Source organism: Eleutherodactylus coqui, chromosome 2 (genome assembly GCF_035609145.1).
Source record: "Eleutherodactylus coqui strain aEleCoq1 chromosome 2, aEleCoq1.hap1, whole genome shotgun sequence".
Classification (NCBI taxonomy): domain Eukaryota; kingdom Metazoa; phylum Chordata; class Amphibia; order Anura; family Eleutherodactylidae; genus Eleutherodactylus; species Eleutherodactylus coqui.
In genome coordinates, this window is record NC_089838.1 from 161,692,855 (window position 1) to 161,708,478 (window position 15,624).

At 44.5% G+C, this 15,624-nt stretch overlaps 1 protein-coding gene across 1 annotated transcript in view; it reads right to left on the minus strand.

The window, feature by feature from the left end:
- Nucleotides 1–15,624, minus strand: part of GRM8 (glutamate metabotropic receptor 8) — a 962,395-nt gene that overhangs the window by 181,585 nt on the left and 765,186 nt on the right. The window lies entirely within an intron of this gene.

The window sequence follows — 15,624 nt, forward strand, 5'->3', positions numbered from 1 at the left end:
CCCCAAGTAAATTAGAAGCAGACTTACAAATACATTTTGAAAAATTATGTTTTTACACACATTTTAGCATTTCATGAGTATTGAAATAACTCCTAATCTACCCCACATTATAAGTATTCTTTCTTCCCAACAAAAATGTGCTTCTTTGAAGAGAAATTTTTTCCATAAAGGTGGTATGCCCAGATTACATCTAACACGATTTTAGATATAGCTAATTCCACACCATTAGCAGAACCCCATATGCCTTGCTTAACAATATGCAATTCACAGGTAGTGCTCAAAATCCAGTCCAACACAGGTATGGACAAAGATTGTTTGGCAGAACTCCTGCAGGAAATGGGTAGAAGCCTGGAAGAGATTTGATGATCACAACATAATAAAAAGATGTGCAGATTTGCATTTGTCACCCAGCACATTCTTAGATTATTAATTGATTGCAAAAAAATCACAGGCCTAAGTAGTGCAAATTGGCTGCAGTGATCAATCTGTATACAGGATGTCATGACTGCAGCATATAAACAGAGCCGTCAGGTTGAATGGGAGATGTGGCACTGAAAGAGAGGGGATCCAGAGCCAGTGAGTATATGTTGCTTTAATGTTTTTCACTATTGCCTTTTCCTTTTAAATCCACTTGACCCCCACCCCCATAATTGATGGCTAGGAATGATGGAAAGGCGGCACTGAAAAAAAGAAAGGGGTACAAAATTGCAGAGGGCAGACAGCACTGACTGCTCCAATCAGCTAATATACTATGGACAGCCCCTCTGTGTATTGACAGGTAGTGCTTAGCAAGTTTTAGCAAAACATACATAGTATAGAGAAAAGCTAGGGAAAGCATCAGGAGACACATGAAATAAAGGGATTGCTGCATTTTAAAGAGAATTATTTTTGAGGGCTGCTTTTTCATGGTTTTAAATGGAATCTATTCTAAGTTGTACTATGGTTATAGGGCCTCTACTGTGAACATTACCCTTTAGTGATGCCATTACTTCTTGCATTATCCCTGTGCTTTGACGCCATTGTCTTATTATTGTACTGTAACATCAGTATGTGCATTATACCTGCATTATGACATTATTATGTTTTTCTGCTTGTGCTGTAATATCACCTTGTACACAGTCACATTTTTGTGTTTTTTTTCCTATCCTATAATTTCATTATGTGTATAATGACTACACTGATTTTAAAGCATAATTCCTTTGCTATAACTCTACTGATTATCTTGCATTGCAACATGTGATGTGTAAGTAATCTCCATGCTGCTAGACCCCTGTGTGCATTATTCCTCTACCGTGAGATTACTCTACACATTATAACACTTCTGTGACATCATTTTGTCCGTGATTTCTGTGGAGTAACTTTATTAAAAATGATCTGTCCTCCGTAACATTGCTTCTTGTCTGAAACTCCTGTTAATTAGAGATTATGTCCTAATCTTCTTGTGCTTAGTTTCTTATTAAAACATTCCCCTTTTATACCTTTACATTTTTAACATATTTAAAGGTTTTGATGATGCCCCCCTTTCCATTTTGATCAAGCCTATATTGCTACGATCTTATATCGCTATGATCTTATTGACAAGATCATTTAAGTACACATAAATATACTCAAACCTCTTGTTAATGTCAGATGTTTGAACTGTTTCTTGAATTGTGTGGTTATTTTGTTAATTTTCATAAATAGGTTAAACTAAGAGTTATCGTAAAGGACCAAACGGCATGGAGGTGGACTTCAAGATCAATGTTGGAGAAGAATCTGTAAGGTCGCTGCTCATGTCTGCTGCCCTTATGCAGTTCTGGGCAGCTGCTAGCTTCCCTCTGCTCTCCCTGTCTGCTTTCATCCAGCATTGAGAGGGTTAACCAGCTCTCTGGCTCTCAGCTCACCTAAGGGGTTAATTAGACATTACTCCCCTATTTAAGCAGAGCTGATACACTTCCTTGTTGTCTCAGAATTGGTGTTTCTTAGTTCATGACACTCAGCTTTCTTTGGTCACTCTGTTCTGTCTTAGTTCTGTCTGATCTGTGTCTTGTCTTCCTCTCTGTGTTGGGCCTGTTTCAGGCCTTCTGTTCTGTCTGAGGCTTTTCGCATATCTGATCTGTTTTTTATGTTTATTTTCTATCAGCTTTCTGTCAGTTCCCATTCCTGTTTATGGTTTGACTTTACTCTGTCCTGCATCTGTGTGCTCCTCTGTCTGCTGCCAGTTCCCATGTTTGCTACATCTGCAGAGATAGTAAGTCCCAAGGTTCCAGTGCACGGCCGCCCTTATTGGGGCAATAACCCTGCTTGCAGGCAAGTATCCTGGGGTTAGTTGTCTTGTTAGAGTAGGGACCACGAGACAATAAAGACCCTTGAAGTTTGGCTCGCGACTTTAGTGACTCGGCCAATTCTCGAACTAATTCCTAGTACTTTTATAGTAATTCCATCAGGTTAATTGTGTGCGTATGCTGGTTAGGGTTTTGGGTGTTTGGCATTAGTCATGCTTCTGTCTGTCCATGAATATGTAGTCCATCTCTTTGTTCTGAGTTCTGTCTATGCCTTCTCAGTTCTGCCTGTATTCCTGAATGTGAGTTCCTTCTGAATACCTGTCTACAGTTCCCCTATCTGAGAAGTCAGCTGCCAATCCACTCCAGGACTGGCTTCAGCCTGGTGAGTTGGTCCAGTGAATCCACATTCATGTTATTCGTAACAGTATATAGGGGCAATGGATTCTGCAGATCTTCTCAGGTGTGAAAGAAGAAGCAGAAGTTACATGTATGATGTGTATATCTGTTCTGTGTACATGCTCTCTTTGCTTGGCTGTATGGATATGTCCTGTACATTCTTCTGTCAGTCTATTTTATATCTGATTCTGTATCTATATATTTGTCTGTGTCTCTGTGCTGGGTCTGTTGTAGGACTTCTGACCTGTCTATGCTGACATGGTCGCCAGTTCTGATTATGTACCAGTAGGGTTCCTTGCCTCCAGCTGGACATAGCAAACCTATTTCCTTGTACCCTTTGCGACAAGCCATGGAACACCCACTAGGGAAATAATTACAGCCCTTGGTGTTTGATCCAAGATTGATAGATTCAGGGCAAAGAGGGGGCATAAGAAGAGAGGTACTGTAAGGTTGCTGCCCGTGTCTGCTGCCCTTATGTGGTTCCAGGCAGCTGCTAGCTTCCCTCTGCTCTCCCTTTCAGCTTTTGTGCAGCACTGAGAGGGTTAACCAGCTCCCTGGCTCTCAGCTTACCTGAGTGATTAACTAGGCATTAATCCCCTATTTAAGCTGAGCTGATGCACTTCCTGTTGCCTTTGAACTGGTGTTTGTTAGTTTCTGACACTCAGCTTTCTTTGGTCACTCTGTTTTGTCTTAGTTCTGTGTTTGCAGTCTGAGTTTTGTCTGATCTGTGTCTTGTCTGCCTCTCTATGTTGGGTCTGTTCCAGGCCTTCTGTTCTGTCTAAGGCTTCTTGCATATTTGATCTGTTTGTACGTTTATTTTCTGTCAGTTCCCATTCCTATTTATGGTTTGACCTTGCTCTTTCCTGCATCTCTGTGCTTCTCTGTCTGCTGCCAGTTCCTACATTTGTTATACCATCAGGGATAGTCAGACCTGAGGTTCCAGTGCAGGGCCGCCCCTATTGGGGCGATAGCTTTGCTTACAGGTAGGGGTCTGCCATTCCCTCTGCAGCCAAAGGTCAGTCTCCCTGTTCCTGGCAACAGTCCGTCTATCTGAGGAGTCAGCTACCAACCTCTCCAGGACTGGCCTCAGGCTGGTGGGTTGGTGCAGTGTATCCATATCCCATAAATTTGTAACTGAATCTAAATAAGTAAATACCCCAAGCAATAATCATTGTGGTAAGACAATGGTGCTGGTTTCCCAACAACAGGTTGCTGCCTTAGGGAATGAAAAGCAGAGTTAGGAAAACTAACTAACCATGCTATAACCTTTTTGGGAATGTGCAATACATTATTTGACAATAAAAAATGAGGGAAAAATATTTCTGTACTAGTGCAGGTTAATTAAAGATACAAATCCTGCGCTAGGTTGTAACTAGAGATGAGCGAACGTACTCGTCCGAGCTTGATACTCGTTCGAGTATTAGCGTGTTCGGGATGCTCGTTACTCGTAACGAGTACCACGCGATGTTCGGGTTACTTTCACTTTCATCTCTGAGACGTTAGCGCGCTTTTCTGGCCAATTGAAAGACAGGGAAGGCATTACAACTTCCCCCTGCGACGTTCGAGCCCTATACCACCCCACTGCAGTGAGTGGCTGGGGAGATCAGGTGTCACCCGAGTATAAAAATCGGCCCCTCCCGCGGCTCGCCTCAGATGCGTTGTGAGATAGCTGAGGGACAGTGCTGTTGGTGCCGGAGCTGCTATAGGGAGAGTGTTAGGAGTTAGTGTAGGCTTCAAGAACCCCAACGGTCCTTCTTAGGACCACATCTAACTGTGTGCAGTAGTGTGGAGGCTGCTTTTAGCAGTGTTGCACATTTTTTTTTTTTTGGTATATCGGCCGTGCAGAGCATTGCGCCCTGCAGTAATAGTCCAGGGACAGAAGTGTGGAGGCAGGGAGAGCGTTAGGAGTTATTGTAGGCTTCAAGAACCCCAACGGTCCTTCTTAGGGCCACATCTAACCGTGTGCAGTAGTGTGGAGGCTGCTTTTAGCAGTGTTGCACTTTTTTTTTTTTTGGTATATCGGCCGTGCAGAGCATTGCGCCCTGCAGTAATACTCCAGGGAGAGAATTGTGTAGGCAGGGCCAGAAGACATATATTATAGATTAAATATACGCAGTGGTCCTTTTGAAAAAAATATTGGAAAAAAATCTATTTGGCCTGCCTGTCACTGTGCTCAGTGTTCTGGGTCCGTGTCTGCTGGGGGTAGTAGTTCTCCAAATAAATACGCAGCCAGCTAAGTGTTACAGCAGGCTTGCGCCAAATTATTTCCTGGCTCTGAAATCACCGGTCTGTTGCAGTTAATAACAGTGCAACACTGCAGTTCCGTGACACACACATCAGGGACAGATTTGTGTAGGCAGGGCCAGAAGACATATATTATAGATTGAATATACGCAGTGGTCCTTTTGAAAAAAATATTGGAAAAAAATCTATTTGGCCTGCCTGTCACTGTGCTCAGTGTTCTGGGTCCATGTCTGCTGGGGGGTAGTAGTTCTCCAAATAAATACGCAGCCAGCTAAGTGTTACAGCAGGCTTGCGCCAAATTATTTCCTGGCTCTGAAATCACCGGTCTGTTGCAGTTAATAACAGTGCAACACTGCAGTTCCGTGACACACACATCAGGGTCAGAATTGTGTAGGCAGGGCCAGAAGACATATATTATAGATTGAATATAAGCAGTGGTCCTTTTGAAAAAAAATATTGGAAAAAAATCTATTTGGCCTGCCTGTCACTGTGCTCAGTGTTCTGGGTCCGTGTCTGCTGGGTGTAGTAGTTCTCCAAATAAATACGCAGCCAGCTAAGTGTTACAGCAGGCTTGCGCCAAATTATTTCCTGGCTCTGAAATCACCGGTCTGTTGCAGTTAATAACAGTGCAACACTGCAGTTCCGTGACACACACATCAGGGACAGAATTGTGTAGGCAGGGCCAGAAGACATATATTATAGATTGAATATAAGCAGTGGTCCTTTTGAAAAAAAATATTGGAAAAAAATCTATTTGGCCTGCCTGTCACTGTGCTCAGTGTTCTGGGTCCGTGTCTGCTGGGTGTAGTAGTTCTCCAAATAAATACGCAGCCAGCTAAGTGTTACAGCAGGCTTGCGCCAAATTATTTCCTGGCTCTGAAATCACCGGTCTGTTGCAGTTAATAACAGTGCAACACTGCAGTTCCGTGACACAGTCCAGGGACAGAATTGTGTAGGCAGGGCCAGAAGACATATATTATAGATTGAATATACGCAGTGGTCCTTTTCAAAAAAATATTGGAAAAAAATCTATTTGGCCTGCCTGTCACTGTACTCAGTGTTCTGGGTCCGTGTCTGCTGGGGGTAGTAGTTCTCCAAATAAATACGCAGGCAGCTAAGTGTTACAGCAGGCGTGCGCCAAATTATTTCCTGGGGTTCCGTAAACGAAGTCAGCCTCCAACCACAGGCCAATAAGCGGCACATTTAATTACAGCGTTCTGTTTCTGCACTACTGCTAATACACCATGCTGAGGGGTAGGGGTAGGCCTATAGGACGTGGACGCGGGCGAGGACGCGGAGGCCCAAGTCAGGGTGTGGGCACAGGCCGAGCCAGTGCGGTGGCCAGGGGTAGAGGCAGGGTCAGACCGAATAATCCACCTACTTGTTCCCAAAGCGCCCCCTCGCGCCATGCCACCCTGCAGAGGTCAAGGTGCTCTACGGTGTGGCAGTTTTTCACAGAGACGCCTGACGACCGACGAACAGTGGTGTGCAACCTTTGTCGCGCCAAGATCAGCTGGGGAGGCACCACCACCAGCATGCGCAGGCATATGATGGCCAAGCACCCCACAAGGTGGGACGATGCCCGTTCACCGCCTCCGGTTTGCACCACTGCCTCTCCCCCTGTGCCCCAACCTGCCACTGAGATCCAACCCCCCTCTGAGGACACAGGCACTACCGTCTCCTGGCCTGCACCCACACCCTCACCTCCGCTGTCCTCGGCCCCATCCAGCAATGTGTCTCAGCGTAGCGTCCAGACGTCGCTAGCGCCACAGTTTGAGCGCAAGCGCAAGTACAACGCCACGCACCCGCACGCTCAAGCGTTAAACGTGCACATTGCAAAATTGATCAGCCTAGAGATGCTGCCGTATAGGCTTGTGGAAACGGAGGCTTTCAAAAGCATGATGGCGGCGGCAGCCCCGCGCTACTCGATTCCCAGTCGCCACTACTTTTCCCGATGTGCCGTCCCAGGTCTGCACGACCACGTCTCCCGCAACATTGTACGCGCCCTCACCAACGCGGTTACTGCCAAGGTCCACTTAACAACAGACACGTGGACAAGCACAGGCGGGCAGGGCCACTATATCTCCCTGACGGCACATTGGGTGAATTTAGTGGTGGCTGGGACAGAGTCAGAGCCTGGGACCGCTCACGTCCTACCCACCCCCCGAATTGCGTGCCCCAGCTCGGTGGCGGTATCTGCGGGGGTGTATGCTTCCTCCACTAAACCACCCTCCTCCTCCTACGCAACCTCTGTCTCGCAATCAAGATGTGTCAGCAGCAGCAGCACGTCGCCAGCAGTCGGTGTCACTCGGCGTGGCAGCACAGCGGTGGGCAAGCGTCAGCAGGCCGTGCTGAAACTACTCAGCTTAGGAGAGAAGAGCCACATGGCCCACGAACTGCTGCAGGGTCTGACAGAGCAGACCGACCGCTGGCTTGCGCCGCTGAGCCTCCAACCGGGCATGGTCGTGTGTGACAACGGCCGTAACCTGGTGGCGGCTCTGCAGCTCGGCAGCCTCACGCACGTGCCATGCCTGGCCCATGTCTTTAATTTGGTGGTTCAGCGCTTTCTGAAAAGCTACCCCCACTTGTCATACCTGCTCGGAAAGGTGCGCCAGCTCTGCGCACATTTCCGCAAATCCCACACGCACGCTGCCACCCTGCGGACCCTGCAACATCGGTTTAATCTGCCAGTGCACCGACTGCTGTGCGACGTGCCCACACAGTGGAACTTTACGCTCCACATGTTGACCAGACTCTATGAGCAGCGTAGAGCTATAGTGGAATACCAACTCCAACTTGCGCGGCCCAGTTGGAGTCAGCCTTCTCAATTATTTACAGAAGAGTGGGCCTGGTTGGCAGACATCTGCCAGGTCCTTGGAAAATTTGAGGAGTCTACCCAGATGGTGAGCGGGGATGCTGCAATCATTAGCGTCACCATTCCTCTGCTATGCCTCTTGAGAAGTTCCCTGCAAAGCATAAAGGCAGATGCTTTGGAATCAGAAACGGAGGCGGGGGAAGACAGTATGTCGCTGGATAGTCAGAGCAACCTCATGTCTATATCTCAGCGCGTTGAGGAGGAGGGGGAGGAGCATGAGGAGGAGGGGGAAGAGACAGCGTGGCCCACTGCTGAGGGGACAGATGCTGCTTGCCTGTCATCCTTTCAGCGTGTATGGCCAGAGGAGGAGGAGGAGGAGGAGGAGGAGGGAGAGGAGCATGAGGAGGAGGGGGAAGAGACAGCTTGGCCCACTGCTGAGGGTACAGATGCAGCTTGCCTGTCATCCTTTCAGCGTGTATGGCCAGAGGAGGAGGAGGAGGATCCTGAAAGTGATCTTCCGAGTGAGGACAGCCATGTGTTGCGTACAGGTACCTTGGCACACATGGCTGACTTCATGTTAGGATGCCTTTCTCGTGACCCTCGCGTTACACGCATTCTGGCCACTACGGATTACTGGGTGTACACACTGCTCGATCCACGGTATAAGGAGAGCCTTTGCACTCTCATTCCCGAAGAGGAAAGGGGTTCGAGAATGATGCTATACCACAGGGCGCTGGTGGACAAACTGATGGTAAACTTCCCATCCGACAGCGCTAGTGGCCGAAGGCGCATTTCCGCGGCCCAGGTAGCAGGGGAGGCGCAGAGATCAGGCAGCATGTACAGCGCAGGCAGGGGAACACTCTCTAAGGCCTTTGACAGCTTTATGGCTCCCAAGCAAGACTGTGTCACCGGTCCCCAGTCAAGGCTGAGTTGGCGGGAGCACTGTAAAAGGATGGTGAGGAAGTACGTAGCCGATTGCAGCACCGTCCTCGGTGACGCCTCTGCCCCCTACAACTACTGGGTGTTGAAGCTGGACACGTGGCCTGAACTTGCGCTGTATGCCCTGGAGGTGCTTGCTTGTCCTGCGGCTAGCGTCTTGTCAGAGAGTGTGTTTGGTGTGGCTTGGGGAATCATCACGGATAAGCGTACCCACCTGTCAACCGACAGTGCCGACAGGCTTACACTCATCAAGATGAACAAAGCCTGGATTTCACCAGACTTCTCTTCTCCCCCAGCGGACAGCAGCGATACCTAAGCAAAACGTAGGCTGCACCCGCGGATGGAAGCATCGTTCTTTATCACCATCCAAAACGGGGACCTTTTTGCTTCATCAATCTGTGTATAATATTCATCCTCCTCCTCCTGCTCCTCCTCCTGAAACCTCATGTAATCCCGCGAACGTGCAATTTTTCTTAGGCCCACAAGGCTCAGTCATATAATTTTTGTAAACAATTTTTATACGTTTCAATGCTCATTAAAGCGTTGAAACTTTCACCTCAACCAATTTTTATTTTAACTGGGCTGCCTCCAGGCCTAGTTACCAATTAAGCCACATTAACCAAAGCCATTAATGGGTTTCACCTGCCCTCTCGGTTGGGCATGGGCAATTTTTCTGATGTACATTAGTACTGTTGGTACACCAATTTTTGTGGGCCCTTGCCTACAGTGTAATCCAATAAATTTTTGGCCCACCTGCACAACAGCTGACATAACATCAGCTGTGATGGGCAATGCAATGGGATATATTTATGTACCGCCGGTGGGTTCCAGGGAGCCACCCATGCTGTGGGTCCACAGGGAGTTGTAACTACATTTGTCCATTTCTAAAGAACCCCAGTCTGACTGGGGCATGCAGTGTGTGCCGAAGCCCACCTGCATTAAACATGACATTACTACCTCAGCTGTGATGGGCAATGCAATGGGATATTGTTATGTACCGCCGGTGGCTTCCTGGCACCCACCCATGCTGTGGGTCCACAGAGAATTCTAAATGCATCTGTTTCCACTTCTAAAGAACCCCAGTCTGACTGGGGCATGCAGTGTGGGCCGAAGGCCACCTGCATTAAACATGACATTACTACCTCAGCTGTGTTGGGCAATGCAATGGGATATATTTAGGTACCGCCGGTGGCTTCCTGGCACCCACCCATGCTGTGGGTCTACAGGGAGTTGTAAATGCATCTGTTTCCACTTCTAAAGAACCCCAGTCTGACTGGGGCATGCAGTGTGGGCCGAAGCCCACCTGCATTAAACATGACAATACTACCTCAGCTGTGATGGGCAATGCAATGGGATATTTTTATGTACCGCTGGTGGGTTCCAGGGAGCCACCCATGCTGTGGGTGCACACGGAATTCCCATTGCGGAGTTGTACCTGCCTGTGACTATATATAAAAAAACGCGGTCTGACTGGGGCATGCAGACACCTTGACAGAATGAATAGTGTGTGGCACATAGGTTCCCCATTGCTATGCCCACGTGTGCAGCTCCAGATGGAGGTGGCACAGGATTGGATTTCTCATTGCTTCTGTACAGCATTGTGGGCTATCGCCCCGCCCCTTTTAAAGGGGGTCGCTGCCTAGCCGTGCCAACCCTCTGCAGTGTGTGCCTGCTTTTCCTGTGGCAGACGCACTTATAAATAGACATGAGGGTGGCGTGGCATGAGGGCAGCTGAAGGCTGGGCAGGGACAGTTTGGTGTGCGCTGTGGACACTGGGTCGTGGGGGGGGGATTTGGCTGCATGTAACCCAGGAGAAGTGGCAGCAGAGTGTCATGCAGGCAGTGATTGTGCTTTGTTGGAGGTAGTGTGGTGCTTAGCTAAGGTATGCATTGCTAATGAGGGCTTTTCAGATGTAAAAGTTGTTGGGGGGGGCCCACTCTTGCTGCTATTGTGGCTTAATAGTGGGACCTGGGAACTTGAGATGCAGCCCAACATGTAGCCCCTCGCCTGCCCTATCCGTTTCTGTGTCGTTCCCATCACTTTCTTGAATTGGCCCGATTTTCACAAATGAAAACCTTAGCGAGCATCGGCGATATACAAAAGTGCTCGAGTCGCCCATTGACTTCAATGGGGTTCGTTACTCGAAACGAACCCTCGAGCATCGCGAAAAATTCGTCTCGAGTAACGAGCACCCGAGCATTTTGGTGCCCGCTCATCTCTAGTTGTAACCCTAATGTCCTGCCCTTTGAAATTTACTGAACCAGATAATGGGGATATAGCCCACCAAGCCATAAGGGCCATTGACCTTGTTTTCATAGCATGTATTTACTAAACAGAAACTGTTTGCTATTATAATAGCATATAATTATTTGACATTTGCTAGGCCACTACTGTGTCAGACCCTGGTCCCCAAATATACAACTCAGACAATATGATTTTTTGGGCAAAATATAAGTAAGTAAGGGTATTTGTGCACAACATATTAGTATGAAGTAAATGAATAAATAGTTTCCTATACATGATTTCCTATGCATTTCCAGTCATCAAAGCTGCAGTATATTCCTTTAAGATATGTTGTATTTTAGTCTATAAAGTTTGAGTATTTGTATCCCAACATTTTAAGAAAGACTGCACTCCTCAAAATACATATGCTGTAGTATGTTTTAGAGCTCAAACAGGGGATTTCTTCTCTAGCTCAGCATGTGCTAGAAAAGAAACAAAGGGAACAAATATATACTCTTTCTTCTTCACACAGCTTTGAATCTCTATTATACCTGCTACTATTTTCAGTACAAAAAGCTTAAAGTACAAAAAAAAGCTGAAATGAAATATACTATGTATTTAGCTCTAATGCCTTTCATTTTTATTTTAACCTTTTAATTTCTAATGGGCTGTAAAAAAACTTACTTAAACCCTTAAGGACCAAGGTGTTTTGGTTCCAAATGACTTTTTAGAGATTTTACCCATGTGGTGGTTTTACTGCCCTATTTTTTTTTCTGTAGCTACCAAAAATATTTTTGCTGCGTCTCTTTTTCTGTGACATATAGTGCTGTTTTTTTAAATATCTTTTCACTGTCTTTTTTCCCCCTATTTCAGTTTTATTGCGAGTAAAATACTAACATTTTAAAAAAATTTATAGTTGTTTATTTTTAAGATTAATATATTTAAGGTAAAATAAAGTATGGGAATGGGTCCCTCTTTTTTTGTATGTTTTGATATATAATTTGTATAGTTTTGGATTACAGGACGCATATAGCGACGGTTTTGGTTGGCATCGGCAGTGAGTCATTTTCTTTTTTATGTATATATTTTTATTTTATTCTGTAATTTTTTAAACTTTTGTAACTAGTTTTTTTTACCATCAATGGTCTGCCAGTGAAAATGTTTTAAAAGTTCTACAGTATCTGTACAATGATTGGGAAGAATAATAATAAACAATTTTGATCTAGACATTGCTACAAGGGCATATGGAGTCTTATTATGGGCCATGCAAGGCTTCCTACGAAAAATGTGTGCAAATGATGTGAAAATGCCTCTATAGCAGGCCTGCACAGTATGCAGTCCAGTGAAGGATTTCTGATGACTTGTGGCTGTCTGACATTTTGCTGCCAGCATACTGTTGCAAATGTTTCTTTTCCTGCTATTCTGACTTGCACTGCACTGTCAAATAAAAGCAGCCACAGCACAAGTCAGAATCTCAGGCAGCGCAGTATAACCCTCAGCACATAGAACAGGACCGGGACTTTCACTGTCCTGATGCAGGCAGCGAGATGATGTCATTCTATCATGCCACCTTTGCCAGGCCAGAACAGGACTCTGTGTTTGGCATATTTGGGTAAGTATTTTTTTTTATTTGGGGGCAGTATTATTATAGAAGCGGCATAATTGGTTTAGAAGCACTGAGGGTAACTGGACACCCTATTTAAGATAGCACTTTTACTATTATTGGGGCACCTGAGGCACTAGTTTTTATTTAGAGACATAGGATATAATGCAATACAAACAATTTATGAAATGTTAATAAACATTTATCTAAGGCAATAAGGTAACTTATTGAGATTTCTTCTAGACTGGATTTATCTTTTCTTAATGTATCTTATAAGCAAATAAATTTCTAAGACATAAATATATTTGTTTTTCAAACTACTTGGATGTGTTTCAGATATAGTACACTACTTAGAACATTTATTATACAAATACCTAAATTACTATTTCCTACTTATACAATTATTTTTACTCCTGGTTTTTCTATTCCTCTCAAGTGAGAGCTACTACTAAATTAGTTATTAGGTCTATAAAATTAACAAAAACTGTAGTTAAATATTGCATCATAGAGAAAAGCATACACAGTATAGTCTTAAGTAAACTATAAAGTAAACCTAAACAAGTTTTATCTCGCTGGTAAATTATTGATACAGAGTATGATTATCTAGTGAACTGAACATCTAAAGTTTTGAGAGGCCAAAACGTATAACAGATTGAGGAAAATCAATTGTCTGCCCTGTTAACAAAGCCACGGGAGATACCTGTCTTGAATTTACACTCGGCAAATTAACAACTGACAAGAGCAACTAATAAAAATACAAAGTACCAAAGAGGTGGTTAACAAATGGTCTGTGAAACTATTTGCAAGATGGGAGTAAGTTTCTTCCAGATCGTATGCTGTTCATAAAAAATAATAATGACTTCTTTCTTGAATCTTGATCATTTGCAATGATGGCTAATAAAACTTCAACTCCCTGAGAACCAATTATGTAATATGACTCCACTATAATATAGACAATATTAATTAATTATACATTACTTTCATAACAATCATTGCTACCCAAGAGAAGCTATTTTTCATTGTGTTAACATTTTGGAGATATTTCATATATGTAATGGTTTCAAATTTATGGAGGGTTATACAATACCAAACATTATCTTTTAGTATGCATTAGGTATCATACATAGAGCTAGAGCAGAGCATTGTCCATAGAGGCTATAAAGAGGTATACAGGGTTTCTACAACTCCATATTATGGAGTCATAGGCAGTTTGTGTTCTGCCATATTGTATGGAGTCTCAATACGTCATCCGGTAGAGGATTCCACAATGTATGCAAAGGTGCAATTATTCTTACTCCATAAAATGTAGATGATGTTCAAAGCTATAATACAGTTTTGTGTATATACTCTTAGTGTTATTATGCACTAGTTAGTCAGGCATTTATATATCTCTTGGAATGAATAAAAAAGCTTCTATGGATTTAGAAAAAAAGATATAAGATTTAACACCTGGAATGTAAATGTTTTCTAATTTATACTCAGCTCTCAGGCCAGTAATTAACTATGTTTATATAAACTTCTATGTGGAATAGAAACTGATGTTTTCAATAAAGTTTACATAAATCAATAGTAAAAAGGATTACAAAAATTTTGGAATATAAAATACATCTTTCTCCACTTATAAGCCACTTTTCCTTCTTCCCTCACCTCCTGTACTGAGCATTCACTTGTCATTCACTCTCAATTCACTGCTAAAATCCATATCAAGAAATGAAACAGATTATCAGCTCATTCGGGGATCAACTTGCATGCTGTTTATAGAAGTCTATGAAGTAGGGAAGAGGGTGGAGGAGGAAGAAGCTACTGGAAGAAACAGAGGCAAAGAGATACACAGAGATGCTGCTGATGGTTCTACTAGGTTTTTGGTATTCTGTTACAGCTGGTGGCCATTGCCAGTAGTTCTTTCCACCTTACTACTCCTGCATATCCTGTGACATTGGTGGGCACCACACCACCCATACAGTCCGAGTACCAGTCACTGCTGCCTACCTAAGCATGCTTGACCCACTTCTTAAGGGGCCACCAACCCACCCACCTTTCCTATTCTCAGCCAATCCAGGCAACTTCCTGGTTATTTAAGACAGGTTCTACCATTGAAGAGTGTCTTATCAAGCTTCTTATGGTTCTGTAAATGTGTTATTGTATTCTAACTAAATACTGGTTTTACCTGTGCCTGATTCACCCAACTTTCCCATCTTCTACTGTCCTGACCTCAGCTTGTAATTTGACCACAATATATCTTTTTTCTCTTTATTCTGATCCAGAAAATGAGGGGACCTTAGGTGTTGCTATGACATATAGCCCAAACTCAAATTAGTTAGGGGCAAGGTAGGCACCGGCTGTTTTTACAGATTCACAGTTTCACTCAGTACTTCTCTATAATGTCCTCCATGCTGCTAATATTTCTGAGGTGTGCTAAAGAGTGATAGGGAAGCAGGAGCTCCCCTATGTGTGCATTGTATTGGAGAATAATATCCATTAGTCTCTGTTCTTGAGTTTAGGGATGACTGACTATTAGGAATATAATTTGCAGAGGAGAAAGCTGGTGAAAAATTCCATATACCAGTCTAAGGCCTCAGTCAAACGGGCGCATCGGCACTTGTACACCGGCGCCGATGCGCCCGTGTGACTGCAGGAAGGAGACGGCCGTACCTAAAAACGGCCGTCTCTCCGTAGCGCCGGAGGAAAGAACACATGACCGGCAGTGAAGCTGGTCACATGTTCTTTCCTCCAGCGCTGCAGAGAGACGGCCGTCTGCAGGTACGTCCGTCTGCTGGTGTCAGTCACATGGGCGCATCGGCGCCGGTGTACGGGTGCCGATGCGCCCGTGTGACTGAGGCCTAAGAAAGGCCAGAAATAGTGCTACTTCTCATACACACACGACAACTTATTCTGAAAACTCAATTGAAAACATTGTGCTTTAAGATATATATATATATATATATACACGTGTGTGTGTAATTTCTCCCAAAACAAATTCTATACAATATAATAATAAGCTAACAAAACCCTTGACAGGCTGCACTTCATATCACAACTATTGGATGGCCACACATAGAAGATTGACAGCAGAAGCATTGACTATCTTGGGACAGAGTATGACAAAATCATATATTTTTTTAAAGCTGATCATCTCACGC